The sequence below is a fragment of the Eutrema salsugineum genome, unplaced genomic scaffold, assembly GCF_000478725.1.
Source record: "Eutrema salsugineum unplaced genomic scaffold, Eutsalg1_0 scaffold_8, whole genome shotgun sequence".
In the NCBI taxonomy this organism is placed as follows: domain Eukaryota; kingdom Viridiplantae; phylum Streptophyta; class Magnoliopsida; order Brassicales; family Brassicaceae; genus Eutrema; species Eutrema salsugineum.
The window spans coordinates 12,798,338-12,814,514 of record NW_006256414.1 but is presented as its reverse complement, the minus strand read 5'-3'; the positions used below and the strand labels follow the sequence as shown (position 1 = coordinate 12,814,514).

Here is a 16,177-nt window from a genome sequence, read left to right as displayed (position 1 = left end):
GTAGAGCATACATGTTTGTAACTGAACATTCTGGATGGACTAGACAAGCAACTCATGAGATACTTGGTCAACTGTAAAAAGATTTCATAGGTGGTTTTGATCCATCAGCTTTAACATGTCATATCTCTGATGCATTAAAAAAACGATACTGTCTTAAGGTTTGCTGTTATCGTCAACTTATAAATTAAAAAACATAGCTTACTTATTTGGCGGTCGACTTGTTTAATATTCCCTATGACGTTACTTTAAACTTATAGAATTGTCGTTAAATGACATAGCTTATTAGCTGACTAATTTACTTATGAAATAGTAGACTTGTTCTTACGTAATCGTAGACTTATAGATTTGTTGTTAAACGACGTAGTTGCCTTATTTACTTATTTAACTATGGACACAAACTTTAGATCGAATACTAGAAGGCTAATAGGCTATAGTAACAAAAGTATGAATTCACATTGGATCTGGATATCTTTGCCACGATTTGATCACCACACCAACATCTCCTCAGCACATCAATGACTCTTCCTTGAGCTCGAGATGTTCCACTCAAAGCTCCAGATCCACTGCTCATCCTCCTCACCGTAGAACTTAAACCTATCTCAAATTTATCAAAGTAATTAAATTTTAGTTTCCAACAAAGTGAAACAAATTGCCAAATCAAATAAGTCTACATGTAAACAATTTCTAACATAGACAAACAAATACTAAGTTTACATGTAAACAATTTCTAACAACGTCAAAGAAATCTACAAATAATAGCAAACTTATTGTTCATTCAAGCATTCTATCAAACACATTCCATGCATATTTCTTTCAAACTATATAAACAAAAAATTAGCTCAGATTTCACGAATTTGTGAACCAAATCTAAGCGATTTTCTTACATCAACCACTAAAATATGACATGGTATACCTAGATTTCAAAAGAAACTATTAAAAAAGAAACAAATCTCCAATTAAAAAGTTAGGATTTTGATTTTAGGCAAAAACAGTGTCCATATGAGAAATCAAAAACAAAATCTACTTAAAACTCATCCCAACTGTTGCGGATGAAGAATAAGAATCACAAACCCTTACAGAAACAGGAGAAAAGGAAATCAGAGAAAAGAGGAGAAATCGGAGAAGACGAGAGGAAATCAGAGAAGAAGAGAAGACTAAACAAGGAGAAGAGCGTTGGGACTACGACTCTGCCAGTCATGCCGGAAAAACTCAGAAAATAGTCATGAGGGAAAGAGTTTTGTCGTTGCTGGAAAGAGAAAGAGAGATGAGAGGTAAGAGAGATGAAAGGATATAAAAAGTTTTTATTCGTTTTAAAAGATTTTGCTGTCGAATGTTAATTTTTTTTTTGTCGTCATATCTATTAATTGTAAAATTCAAAACAAAAGTGTTACAAAGCCCATTAGAGGCCCACTACAAATGTTAAGATCAACACCAAATAGATGACGATACACGTTATACACACGTGTTTTAAAAAGGAAAAAACAAGGGCACGTGGCAAAACAAGAGACAGAACGCTGCATCTCCGCCGGAACTCCGTCGACGGCAGTTTTTTCACCACCATCACAAGCAATCTCCTGTGCCATCCAAAGGCTTCACCTGAACACCTCTGTTTTTCGCTTTAACTCCTCCGATTTAGATTCCATGAGATCCACTCAATCAGAATTCAACTTCTTCATTAAAATGACCACCGTTCATCTTTAACTCAAGACCACCTTTTACCTTGACAAGGCTCTTAAAAGGGAATTGGGGAGATAAAACTCCCAGCCGAGAGACGATGAAATCAAAATTAAAGAAGAGAAAATCCAACACTTACCATCTGCGGAGGAGACAAGGACAACAACAACATCCATACAAATCGAAAACTTTTGCTTTAACATAGAAAGAACCATGATTCCTCTAACATGATAAAACCCTTCACCCACTAAGGATTAGTTAGTGAAAGATTTAATTAAATCACGTAGAAAGAATCAACAAAGAAAGATAGCAAAAGGATTTCGATTGATGGAAGAGAAAAAAACCGAACAAATCGGAGATTATTATCCGATAAACGGAATAAGAAATCCGATCTAAGTGGAAAACGTCCCATATTAATCGGAATATACATCAAAAACTGAGAAAAACTCTCTCTCTCTGAAAGATAGAGATGAGAGAAGAGAGAAGAGAGAGAGAGGAAAAAACCTCAGTGTCAGAGCGTGGGACTTTAAACTACAAGACATATCGAATGTTAATTTAATAATGTTATAGTTGTAATATTATTTTGTAAATATTTGTTATATGTAAAACAATTTTAATAAATCATATATCATATATAATATAAGTGAAGTAAATTTTTAGCTCTAATTTCTCTTATACAATTTTAAGATGGCTAATTATTTTTTACCCCTCTTTAAAAAAAATTGATTAGTATCTTTAATTTAAATTAAGTTTGCAAGAAAATTATATAAGGGAGTTTGTCAAACCATTATGTATTAATCAATGTAAATAAATCAACCTTTTTTCCTCTTTCATTCTGAGAAAAGAATTGTTTAGGAGATGAAATGTGAATGTCATTTTTATTGTGTAAGAAATTAATGTTCTCAATGAGAATTTCGTTCTAAGTAAAAAATTTATAAGTTTCTTTCACTTGAGCATTTTAGGAGAACAACAAATATTTCGGTCGTTGAGGTTTGCTAGATGAAGGAAACAACAGAGTAAAGAACATGCATATCAAACTGATTTAAAAAAAAAAACAATAAATGTTTCTCTCATTGTTACGTGATTTGTAAGAGAGAAATATAGTAAACCATGTTTTAAAGGACAAATTATTGAAAGTTGAAGATCCATCCACTCATTTATGGAAGACTGATTCTAACTTTAGTTTTAGAGTTTAAATTAAAAACTAATGGAAAAGCTAGTTGAGGAGAAATCATCGTCCAATTGTCATGTGAGTCGAGGCCAGGTTTCAGATTCTTTCACTATGATTTAAATTATGGATAAAAGTTTTATCAGGAACTTAAAGTTTTACCAAGAAGTGGAAAGTATATAGAGATACCTCTTTTCAGTTACCTTGTTTGACGGGATTGAGAATCAGTTACTGTAAAGTGTGTGGCTCCGCCTTTCTCTGATCAACCGTTATATCTTCTTGATTCCTGCATTGTTTGAATACTTTCACTAATACTTATCAATTTTGCCATGTATTAGAATTGATAGACTATACTCAATCAGTGGGGAAAACGGCTATTTCCTACCCGAACTATGAAAATGGTATCAATTCATACCTGAAAAATTTAAATGTGCAATTTCATACCTGAACTCCTCAAAAGTAGACAATACATACCTGTACTATGCGTTTCTCGGTGAATATCAACATTGACCAAAAACTCGTTAGTCAACTCTCTTATTCCGTTAACGGAGAAACGGCCTGCACCACGTTGGCTGCCCCGTTGTCACGGATCCTGAAACGATGTCGTTTTAGACATAAGAAATTTGAATTCCAGAATTCAAAACGACGTCGTTTGATTAAATTCAGGGTTAAAAAAAAAGAATTAAGCGACAGCATTTTTAGAAGAGAGAAAGTTGTTTTCTGTGGGTTTTCTTCTTCGTCGAAGTACCTCTCTCCTCAGATGTATGATGTGGTGTTGAGTGTGAGGGTTGTCAAGTTTTACCCTAATTGAAATCAATAGCCGCAAGTGCACAGCTGATCGATTGTAGTACTTAGGGATCGAATCCACAGAGAAGGAGGATCGTTTCCTGCAAAAAGCCTTTGAAATAAGTTAAAGTAAAGAAGTCTAGAACTAAAACGGTTTTGTAGGGGTTTGGTAGTGTGTTTAAAATCTAAAAACGAAATCTTAAAAGAAAATACGGAAATTAAATAACGTAATAACTAAACTTAACGAAAATGACTAAAAATGATAAAAACGGATATTCTAATGCTTAAATGAAAATGAACTAAAAAGGAAAGACAATATTGAACTAAAGCTTTAAAGAAAAATCGGTGTAAATCAATAAGGAAGAAGGCGTTGGGGTTCAGGGAAGTTTTCTCAGGGGTACGAACGATTCAAAACATTGCTAGAGAGGAAATTTGATAAGATCTTAGCTTAAACTTTTCGAACTGGAGTCACGGACGTATGAATACGCCACTGTCGTGATCATAGACAACTATCTCTCTCAACCCTGACCAGTAGGTTTCCACTCTGGCCCTGGAAGAGAAGAGATGCATTATGTTTAAGACTCGTCCTAATTCACAAATCGCCCATAGGTAGGTTTCCACTCCTATGTTTGTTTTGCTCTCTCAAACTAGATCTGATACCTGATGAACACTTTCGTGTCACCAAGCATCTGGATCAGATTGTAGTTCATGACGCTACTCTCATGCAGTAAAAACGAATTCAGAAGAAAAAGTTCTAAGATTCGGCTCAAAAGCTCATGGAATCCTCATCGAACATATAAATCCTCATCGAAAATTCCTTAATCCCAACAATGAAACTACTCAGACATAATAAACGAAATCAAAGACATAGTATTAAGATGTAGAATAGAAACCGAAATTGAAAAAGAAAGAACAAGGGTTCAAGAGAACAAATCTCTCTCTCCCTAAAAGCTAAAGCAAAAACAATAAAAATATGAAGTAATGATAGATGGTATTAGGTTACCCGATTTTTAGGGTTCCTAAGACATGTATTTATAGTGCTCAAGACCTCTCTGGACGTCACTGAGGGTTTCTCCAAATGTGGGCTTCAGAAATGGGCTTTTTGGGCTCGGAGATTGATGGCCGCGGTCGGGAGTGCTCTGACCGCAGGGAATGGGTGGTTTGCCGCGGTCGGGATGCTCCTGACCGCAGGAAAATGCTTGTTGGCCGCGGGTGGAAGTGCTTGCCGGCTGGTTTACAGGACATCTTGCTCTTCACGTATCATTTGATTGAACCGTTAGATTGCCAAGCTGTAAAGTGCACTGGAAAGCTGATACTTCCATCTTTAAGGTCTCCAAGTTTGAGCTGGATCAGACGGTGAGAAGGCCTTCAATCAGGGGTGAACTTCTGACGGTTTGACTCTGAGCTGAAATCTGGTTTTCTATCCATTTTGTTAAGCTTTTCCCTAAGTTACCTGAAAAGAGTCTTGGAACTACAAATACTAGAAAATCGTAATAAAAGTACTTAAAAGCAATTAAAAACATAGAAAAAGTATTTCGAAACGATCCATAAAAGTGGTCAAAATACGGTGTTATCAACTCCCCCAGACTTAAACCTTTGTTTGTCCTCAAACAAAGCAAAAGCCTAAACTGGTTAAGTGAAAACAAAAATAGGAAATGCACAAATCTCATAGACATGAACTCCTAAACTAGGACCAAAGATAGTGCATCAATCCACAACTTAGTCTAGAAAATTCTCACCAAAGCACAAGAGATACTAGTCCACTTTTTCCGTCATGCAAAACTTAAGCAATATAAATCTTGATTCCAGTCAACTAGCTCTCTACATTCATTACGTTCAATAGTGAGTTCTCATTAAAGACATCATCCAGGGTAGACGGCGTTTGGCATTAAAGGGCTATTTAAGTGGTGGAGTTAAAGTGTTTTGGGTTACCTGAAGATCTGGAGGATGCAAGATAATATGCAAAACCGCAAGAGAGATAAAGAGCTGTTGATGACCACAGTTTTCAATCACTTCTTCTTGCCAAATGTTGTTGCATAATCCTTCCTCCTTTGTTGTAAACAGCTGTTCCCCCAGACTTAGATTCTTTCCGGGAATCAGAAAACAATCTCCAAAAACTCCATAAAATCAAACTTCAGTTGCCTTGGGACTTAAAATTCGACCTCTCTAGACTCTCTAAGGCTTTTATTTCCTTTCTTTTCTTATTTTCGGATTTTTTTTTTTTTTTGGTGGAAAGGAAATGCCTTTTAAAGAGAGAGAGACTAGAGGATGGGATTGTACCAAAATTTGAGATTTTTCTAAGGCAAACTGAGTTTCCTCTTGTGTTGAATCCTTCCGTGAACTTTTCCGGCAAATCGCAGGTCTCTGTCCTTGGTGACTGAAAACTGCGTTGTTCCTCTTTCTCTCCAACGTTTTTGCACTTATCTGCATATAAGACAATAGAAAACAAGAGTGCATGTTGTTATATAAGACAATAGAAAACAAGAGTGCATGTTGTTATATAAGACAATAGAAAACAAGAGTGCATGTGGTTTGAAAGAGGATTGGTTAAGGTGGGGAACTAGCTAAAGATGAACTAGCCATTCAGGATCAACAGAGAGTGGTAAAAGGATAAAGGAGTCCTGAATGTATGATTCGTTTCCCTGGTCTAATGCTTCAATGAGAAAATTAAGTCCAAATTAAGTCCAAATAAAACAGAGCTAGTGTATCACTTCATCTAAATCGAAATTATTCAAATTCCTCTGGGGTACTTCGTTTCAAATGTGCTTAGCTACCGCCTAGTCTAGTCCTAAATCATGAATGAGCATGTCACTAGGAACAGTCTAAAGCACACAGTCAACTATCATTAATTCATGTTCACCATTCCCTTTAAAACGTATTTTGTTTTGAAAACCGATTTTGAAAAACTTTAAGGAAAATGCAAAAAGTGTAGATAATGCAAGACTCATGAAAGAAAAGTGGTTAGAAAGGGATGAAATCCTCCCCCAGACTTAAATCACAGTGTCCTCAGTGTGAAACAAGTCGAGATTGGATGAGAAAAATGCATAGATAATCGAATTGGTAAGAACAAAGAGAACTTACCTGGATTCGGGATGTTGGTGGAGATGAACCGGATTCATTCGAAGAGGTTTGGGAAGGTGATTAGGTGGTGATGAAGGTAGTGGAGGGTGATGAATGAGGTGGAGGGTGATTGGTGAGGTGAAATGAGGTGAAAGGGGTGGTTTGGGTCGGGTTTGGATGTCAACGACCAAGTGCCGTGGTCAGGGCCTGCACGACCGCGGCGACCAAGTGCTTGGCCGCGGTCAGGATCACGCGACCGCGGCCGATGGATCGTTTCTCGCGGTCAGAACGTCTGCGACCACGAGGGCTTATATCGCGGCCTCTTCCCGCTTTTCCTTGGTTCCTGCTGGGCCGAGCAGTCAGGTACCATCCTTCTTTTTGGTCTTTTCGGGTTTTTTGATTTTTTTGGCTTTTTTGTTTTATAAGAAACACCTGAAACTAAGAAAAAGAAAAAGATCAAAAGAAAAAGAAAAAAAAATTCTAAAGAAAACAATACCTAAATGGGTTGCCTCCCATTAAGCGCTTTTGTTTTAAGTCGTTTAGCTCGACTTTTGGTGTTGGATGTTGCTTAGTCTGATGAAGAAGACCTTGTCCTGAGACAAGTCTTTTTCGACATCTCCTTGCTTTGCTTAGCAGGTTCTTCGTCACTCCAACGTTCTTCTTCAAACTCTTCTGCTGCAGAACGTTTTCCTGCTTTGCTGTTGTATGGAACAGCTTCTGTGAAGACATCTTTGTCGATATTTGCAAATGAAATCCTCCGGTTTTGCCAGTCCATTATAGCTCCGGAACTTGCTAGAAAAGACCATCCCAGAATCACTGGATATGTTGCATCTCTCATCTCGATAATGTAGAAGTCGACATGCACTATGCAATCTCCTATTCTCAAAGGAATTTCATGAGCTATTCCTTGAGGTGTTGCATTAGAATCATCAGCTAGGCTAATCTTTGCTCTAGTCCTGCGCAGGTGTCTAATACCAAGTCTCAAAGCAATTGCCTTGGACATCATGTTAAGACGAGCTCCAGAATCACATAGCACGTTTTTAAACATTTCTCCTCTAATAGAACAAGAGATAAGAAACTGACCTATACCTTCTATTTTATGAAGTGTTCGAACAGGTTTACCTTTTCTGGCATGATTGAACAAGTCTTCTATCTCAGGGATCGATTCTTTGCTCTCACAGAAGTAGTGGCCTATCATAAAGTCCTTGCAAGCTCTGGCAAACGTGATTCCTTCAGGCAAATTTCGAACCACATCATTGAATTCATCGAGCTTTTCCTTGCTGATTTTGTTGGTGTAGTGGCTGCACTCTTCCGGGTTTTTGAGGTGAATCGCATAGACAGCTGCTTCTGGTGTTGTCATGTATCGAGCTCTCATCAAGTATCTATGGATATCCTCTTTAGACTCCTTGCAGTACCTGAAAAAGACTTGCAAACGACCAAGTTTCCAGATTTCATCAAAGCTTAAATGAGCAGGGAATGACCTGACTACGTTGTTGAACTCTATTAGCTTCTCTCTACTGATGTTGTCGGTGATCCATTGAATTTATCCTGAGTCGTCTTCTGAGGAATACCCTGCGTTTGGATCTTCTACAAACAACCCATACTATTCATCTTCAGAGTATTGCTCTTCATACTCATCTTCACAAGACAAAGCCATGTTACAAGGCCATGACTTGTCCTCTTCTTCAGATCTTTGGGTGCTTATGGAGCAAACCAGTTGTTGATGGAGTAGTTTAGTCATCCCAAGAGGTGTACCAGATCCACAGATGCTTGTATGAGCTGAACGGGACTGTTTTGGAACGTTTTTCCGGTTGGCCTTGACTGCAGGTGACGCGACCGCGGGGAAACGACCATGGGCCGCGGGTAGACCCATCACGACCGCGGGGGAGAGCTTCTTGGCCGCGGTCGGAGCCAACGCGACCGCGGGGATTCGTCTCCGAGTTGCTCTGCTGCTGTTGCTTCCTCCTTTGCTTCCTGGATGGTCTCCTGGGTCTTCTGGCTTGATGTACTTCCTCTCTGGACTTGAGTCTTTATTTTTACTTGCTGGAATCTGATCTCCAAGTCCTTGCATGATCTCCTCAACCTTTTCTTCAACTTCATCAAGAGCATAGACTACTTTGTCCATGGTTGAGTCAAGCTCTTCGGTTTTTGTCGATGACTTTGTACACCTTCTCTGAAACTTCAACTGTAAAGTCATAAGACTCGTTCTTAGCTTTGTTTAGGGCTTTGTCCACGTCATCAAGCTTGAAATCCAGGTCCATGACTTTGTTTTTGGTGTTGCGAACTCATAGTTGTGCTTTGCTTGCTCTTCCTCCATGCTGTTGAACCTGTTAGCAATCATAGTTGCATCCTTGGTTGCACGTTCTTCTATTGAATTGACTTGTGAGGCTAGGTTATCGATTTTTTCATTGAAAAGTTTCGATATCTGATGTGTGCTGTGGTGAGGGTGTCAAGTTTTAGCCTAATTGAAATCAATAGCCGCAAGTGCACAGCTGATCGATTGTAGTACTTAGGGATCGAATCCACAGGGAAGGAGGATATTTTCCTGCAAAAGGCCTTTGAAATAAGTTAAAGTAAGGAAGTCTAGAACAAAAACGGTTTTGTGGGGGGTTTGGTAGTGTGTTTAAAATCTAAAAACGAAATATTAAAAGAGAATACGGAAATTAAATGACGTAATACCTAAACTTAACGAAAATAACTAAAAACTATAAAAACGGATATCTAAATTGCTTAAATGAAAATGAACTAAAAAGGAAAGACAATATTGAACTAAAGCTTTAAAGAAAAATCGGTGTAAATCAATAAGGAAGAAGGCGTTGGGGTTCAGGGAAGTTTTCTCAGGGGTACGAACGATTCAAAACATTGCTAGAGAGGAAATTTGATAAGATCTTAGCTTAAACTTTTCAAACTGGAGTCACGGACGTATGAATACGCCACTGTCGTGATCATAGACAACTATCTCTCTCAACCCTGACCAGTAGGTTTCCACTCTGGCACTGGAAGAGAAGAGATGCATTATGTTTAAGACTCGTCCTAATTCACAAATCGCCCATAGGTAGGTTTCCACTCCTATGTTTGTTTTGCTCTCCCAAACTAGATCTGATACCTGATGAACACTTTCGTGTCACCAAGCATCTGGATCAGATTGTAGTTCATGACGCTACTCTCATGCAGTAAAAACGAATTCAGAAGAAAAAGTTCTAAGATTCGGCTCAAAAGCTCATGGAATCCTCATCGAACATAGAAATCCCCATCGAAAATCCCTTAATCCCAACAATAAAACTACTCAGACATAATGAACGAAATCAAAGACATAGTACTAAGAAGTAGAATAGAAACCGAAATTGAAAAAGAAAGAACAAGGGTTCAAGAGAACAAATCTCTCTCTCCCTAAAAGCTAAAGCAAAAACAATAAAAGTATGAAGTAAATAATTCGGTTCTCTAAGGTTACACCTCGTTTAGGGTTCCTAAGACATGTATTTATAGTGCTCAAGACCTCTCTGGACGTCACTGAGGGTTTCTCCAAATGTGGGCTTCAGAAATGGGCTTTTTGGGCTCGGAGATTGATGGCCGCGGTCGGGAGTGCTCTGACCGCAGGGAATGGGTGGTTTGCCGCGGTCGGGATGCTCTTGACCGCGGGTGGAAGTGCTTGCCGGCTGGTTTACGGGACATCTTGCTCTTCGCGTATCTTTTGATTGAACCGTTGGATTGCCAAGCTGTAAAGTGCACTGGAAAGCTGATACTTCCATCTTTAAGGTCTCCAAATTTGAGCTAGATCAGACGGTGAGAAGGCCTTCAATCAGGGGTGAACTTCTGACGGTTTGACTCTGAGCTGCCTAAGTTACCTGAAAAGAGTCTTTGAACTACAAATACTAGAAAAACGTGATAAAAATACTTAAAAGCAATTAAAAACATAGAAAAAGTATTTCAAAACGATCCGTAAAAGTGGTCAAAATACGGTGTTATCAATGTACTTCGACGAAGAAGAAAATCCACAGAAAACAACTTTCTCTCTTCTAAAAACGCTGTCGCTTAATTCTTTTTTTTTAACCCTGAATTTAATCAGACGACGTCGTTTTGAATTCTGGAATTCAAATTTCTTATGTCTAAAACAACATCGTTTCAAGATCCGTGACAACGGGGCAGCCAACGTGGCACAGACCATTTCTACGTTAACGGAATAAGAGAGTTGACTAACGGGTTTTTGGTCAATTTTGATATTCGCCAAGAAACACATAGTACAGGTATGTATTGTCTACTTTTTAGGAGTTCAGGTATGAAATTGCACACTTAAATTTCTCAGGTATGAATCGGTACCATTTTTCATAGTTCGGGTAGAAAATAGCCGTTTTCCCCTCATCGGTGCATCCATCTTGACCTTTTTTCTCATGTCTAACTCTCCAAGCTAATCGTAAGGCACATTTGATATTTTTTATCAAACATTAAATAGTTCTGAATTTTAGATTCTATATATATATTAATTATAAAGTTTTTAATCCCGAACTAGGAATGATAACATACAACCGAGAAAAAATTTGGGTTCTGGTATTATTTGGTTTAATTGAAGATATGCAGTAAAACAACAACCCAAAGAACGTGATAGAGCTGGCCAATGAAACAACTAGAATAAGCAAATGTGCTGAGATGGCAGAGAGACGGGCAAGGACTAAGAGCTGGGTGCAATTAAACAAAAAGTTGAGGTGTATGGCAGAGAGATGGGCAAGGACTAAGTGCAGGGTGCAACTAAACAAAATGTTGAGGTGTTTAAATGTTGTATTGGCGGTCGAGTGCGAGTTCATTTATATAGATAGACTTGTGTTAGATCGTTTTTTGGTTTGGGAGTTTTAAAGGTTTATTATCATGTATTTGGATTAATGAAATCTATACTTTCTGAAAAAATCTAGGACGTCATTAGAAGAATTGATGGCCATTCCAGGTCATAATGTGAATCTTTGAAAAAAGTTAAAGACTCTGCTGAAGCCTATAAAGGAAACAAAGAAGAAGCTAGTCTTGTGTGTAAGATTCAAGGGTTCATCATGGAGATGTGTGTGACACAAAGGAGTTTCAACCGCGTGAAGTTCATATATATCAAGATGGGTGTGTGACATGTAGGACAAAGAGAATAAACCTGACGTGGCACTAAAGATTAGAAGCTGGTGTGAAGATCTTTGGAATCAGATACACGAAGATTAGAAGATCGTAAAAAGAAGGAAAGGTAATATATACACATGCTCCTATCGAGATGTGGTATATATACCTAAAGGCGTGTCCCGAGAAGGGTTACTCGTTTAGAGAAAAAGGAGAGATATCACAAGAAACTGCGTGAGAGATTATGGTTCTTGGTGAGAGTCAATATAACTGGTGTTGTGCTAGGTTGGGTAGATTAAGAATTGGTCAGTGTCGAGTTGCATAGCAAAGTCGTGTAAAACTGATTAGACAGATCTGCTAAAATTATCTAAGTTTGTCTAAGTGATTCTTAATAAAAGGCAAAAAGTGTTTTTGCAATTTTATGTGTTATACTTGATAACACCGTATTTGTACCCATTTTTACTATTGATTTCAAATGCTTTTTCGAATGTTTTAATTAGTTTTAGGAAGTTTTATTATAGTTTTTCTATATTTGTAGTTTCAAGGCTCTTTTCAGGAAACTTAGAGAAAATCATGGCAAAATGGAAGAAATCCACATTTTTAGTTCAGAGTCAGACTGTCAGAAAATCCATCCTCAAATGAAGACCTTCTCACCGTCTGATCCATTTCAAATTTGGAGGCATTCAAGAGGAACCAACAAGTTTTGCATAACACTTTACATCAGGATAATCCAACGGTGCAATCAAAAGATACTCGAAGAGCAAATTGACTAATTTCACCAGTTTTGGAAGACACTCACCCGCGGCAAAAGTACATTACACCTGCCTCAGAGGACTTTCACCCACGGTGGACCTATGCCGAGCCACAAGGCCCAACATCAAAGCCCATTTTGTCATTCATCTTCAAGAAGCCCTAAAGACCTTAAGACCTATAAATACATTTCTTAGCAGTCCTAATCAGGTGTGTGCTCCTGTAATGAGTTTTTGAGCCACCAAAACATTGTTTTCTTCGGATTAGGCGATGGAGATGGGAATTCTTCCCCTGAACCATTGTTCTTTCTCCTTTTAATCTATTTAGTTTTCTATTTCAGTTTATGCATTCTTTCATGTCTTTTATCATTTCCTGAATTATGTTAAATTAGTCCAAGAGAGTCAAGTTTCTAAAGAGTTATTGATGGGATACATGTTCGATTAGGATTTCTAGAGTTCTCAGTGATAACACCGGATTTTGACCATTTTTATGGATCACTTTAATGTCTTTTACAGGTGTTTTTACTCCATTTTCAAAGGTTTTCAAAGGATTTCTATGTTTTCGGATTTTAAAAGACTTTTCAGGTAATTTGGGATAAAGTGACACAAATTGGAACAAAAAGACTATTTTGGATAAATGCAGACCGTCAGAACTCTCATGGAGAGACGAAAACCTTCTCACCGTCTGATCACCCTCAAAATTGGACAACTTATAGAAAAATCAACCAGCTTTCAAATGCACTTGGTTTGGAGACATTTCAACGGTTGGATCCGAAGATATTCAATTAGCCCCGGATCCACTCAAAGACAGCCAGCAAGTCACGCGACCGCGGCCACCAGCCCATTCCCCGTGGTCACAAGCCTCCCGACCGCGGCCAGCCACCTATTTCCCGCGGTCACGTCATTCCCGACCGCGGCCAACCAACTCCGAATTAAAGCCCATATTTCTGAAGCCCAAAGTCATCTCAGCCTCAATTCTGGAACCCTAGAAACCATGGAGTATTGAAGACTATAAATACTTGTCATTTAGGTCGTTTTAGAGAAGACCTTTATACTTTACAGAAACCCTTTTTCCTTTAGCCGTTTTTATGTGATTTTTGTAGAAGATTGTTCAAGTCTGAGTTCTTCAATAGAGAAGCTTTCTTTCATCTCTTTTCTTTACTGTTTTTGATTTCTTTTATTAAAACCAATGATGATGTCGACCTCAGCTATGTCTGAGTAGATCCTGAGTTGGGCTAAGGGTTCCCGAAAGGGGCTCTAATAATCGATTAAGGCATCTAGGTTTATAGATCTGGGATTTTAACTTTGTTCTCTGTTTATTCTCGTTCTTATTGCATGTATGCTTGATTGATCACCTAGTATCTGATCTAGATAGTTAGTGTTGCGAAAATTTTCATTAAGTATCAGATCTAGAATGAAACAATCGATTTTTCCGTAGCAGTGGAAACCTACCTGCAGCGAGATCGTTGAGTATTGACGAGTCTTGTGCAGCTCTTGCGTTCTCTCCCTTCCAGGGCCAGAGTGGAAACCTACTGGTCAGGGTTGCAAGAAATAGTTGGTTATGATCACGACAGTGACGTAGTCATACCGCCGTACTCTAGATCTAGAACCCTATATATCGATATCTGTCAATCCCAATCTATCATCCCTAGTAATAAAACCGATTATGATCCCTTAGAGTTCCCAAAAGCTCAGCGTTTTTAGCCATAGTTTACAAACCAATCAATTTTTACTTGCTTATTTAGATATGCATTTCAATTGCTTTAGTTCGTTATTTTGCTTGCTTTACTTGCTTCCCATTCGAAGACCAATCTAGTCTAGACATAAAGTTAAAAACCGTAGAAGAATACCAGGCACACAAATCTCTGTGGATTCGATCCCTAAATACTACAACTGATTAGCTGTGCACTTGCGGCTTTCATTTGTTTTTGTTAAGGGTAAAACTTGTTCCCTCACGCAGTTCCAATGAAGTGCAACTCCTCTTGAGTGAGACCCTCTTCATTGATATTTGTGAAGCATCTCTTCTCCTCACTCACATAGTGTATAGGCTTTTGAGTGGCAGCTAGGGCTTTGTCAAGCTTTATATTTAACACTTTAAACTTCTCTTCCAGCTCTTGGTGTCTACCAGAATCTTCTCCTCTATAGCTTCTATCATAATCTTCCCCATAAGTGTCTTGGCTCATGGCTAAGTTCTCAACAAGTTCCATAGCTGCATTGATTTCTTTTGCCAAGAAATTTCCATTTGATGCTGTGTCCAACTGAATCCTGATCTTAGGAACAGCTCCTCTATACAAAGTGCTAAGGAGAGAGGCTTCTGAAAAGCCATGATGTGGACACTTATTTGTGTAGCTTCTAAACCTGTCCAAAGCTTCTCCAAAGGTCTCATTAGAATGTTGAGTGAAGCTGGAAATCTGGTTCCTTAGCTTTGCAGTCCTTGAGCTTGAGAAGAACTTGGATAGAAAGGCAATCTTGCATTGCTCCCATGTGTGGATGGATCCTCTTGGGAGGTTCTTTTCCCACTGATGTGCCTTATCTCCAAGGCTGAATGGGAACAATCTCAGTTTGAAACTGTCTTCAGATACCCCATTGATCTTAGTGAGATCACAAACTCTGTCAAACTGATCCAGATGCTCCAAGGGATCCTCCATAGGTAAGCCATGGAACTTCTGATTCTGAACCATATTGATCAAAGAGGCCTTCACCTCAAAGTTGTTGTTTTGGACAGGAGGTGGCCTGATTCCTGCTCCATACTGGTGTGCATAAGCTCGGTCATTCTCACCAACAAAGACTGGTTGGGGCTGATGACGTATGGGTGGGTTTGGGTGGGGCTGTGGTGGATTAACCTGAGGTCGGTCTTGGTTCTGGTTACCCTGAGCGTGTCCCTGATGGACCTGAGCCTGTTGAGCCTGAATTCCAATCCCATTACCAGCTCTTTGACCTTGATCAGCTTCTTGAGCCTGATGCTCATTCCCAACTTGCTGATTCATTCCTAACCTCTCCAAGTGAACAGCTCTTTCTCTTTGTCTTCTGGCTTGGCTTCTTGTGATCATAAACCTGAAAACAAAGACAGAGCTTGAAAGGTGATCAGTAAAACAAAATAAACTTGATCTCAAAAACTATATCAGAAACTAATGCTAACAATCCCCACACAATATGGCAACGGCGCCAATTGATAACTAAGGTTTTTAAAGCCTTAGATGGGTTATCAATCCCCTTGTCAAAGTAGTATAAGGGGTGTCAATCCATATGTGTGGTAGTTAGGCACTAGTTTATGTGATAGGTTCTTAAGTCAAGTAATCAAAGATGAGTTTTGTGAAACCAGCAACAAGAAAGCATAAAACAAGAAACAAACAAGCTATGATTAATGAACTAAGCAAGCAAACAAAACAAGATGATGGTGATTAAGCAAATGATAAAAGCTAAACCTCTAGATGTGATCATTGATTAGGGTGCTTTAGATATTGAATCATGATGCTAAGAACATAATGCAACACTTGCTACTCTTTAGTCTAGGCTTCTTAATCAGATTAATTCATTCCCATGACAATAATCCCTTTGCAAATCACTTAATCAAGTCTAACAACCATTAGATATAATCAAGCAATCAGCAAGCATAATGCATCAAGCCTAATAAGTGACCAAACAATCTCTC

At 38.5% G+C, this 16,177-nt stretch overlaps 1 long non-coding RNA gene and 1 other non-coding gene across 2 annotated transcripts; one reads left to right on the top strand and one right to left on the bottom strand.

Moving 5' to 3' along the window:
* Positions 1-282: 282 nt before the first annotated feature.
* LOC112087572 lies at positions 283-2,183 on the bottom strand. The gene is made up of 2 exons (XR_002900145.1): positions 1,072-2,183; positions 283-594 (listed from the first exon to the last, which is right to left on the bottom strand). It is a non-coding gene; the product is annotated as an uncharacterized LOC112087572 (long non-coding RNA).
* A 12,661-nt stretch (positions 2,184-14,844) lies between these two features.
* LOC112082330 lies at positions 14,845-14,951 on the top strand. The gene has a single exon (XR_002896991.1). It is a non-coding gene; the product is annotated as a small nucleolar RNA R71 (small nucleolar RNA).
* Positions 14,952-16,177: the final 1,226 nt, after the last annotated feature.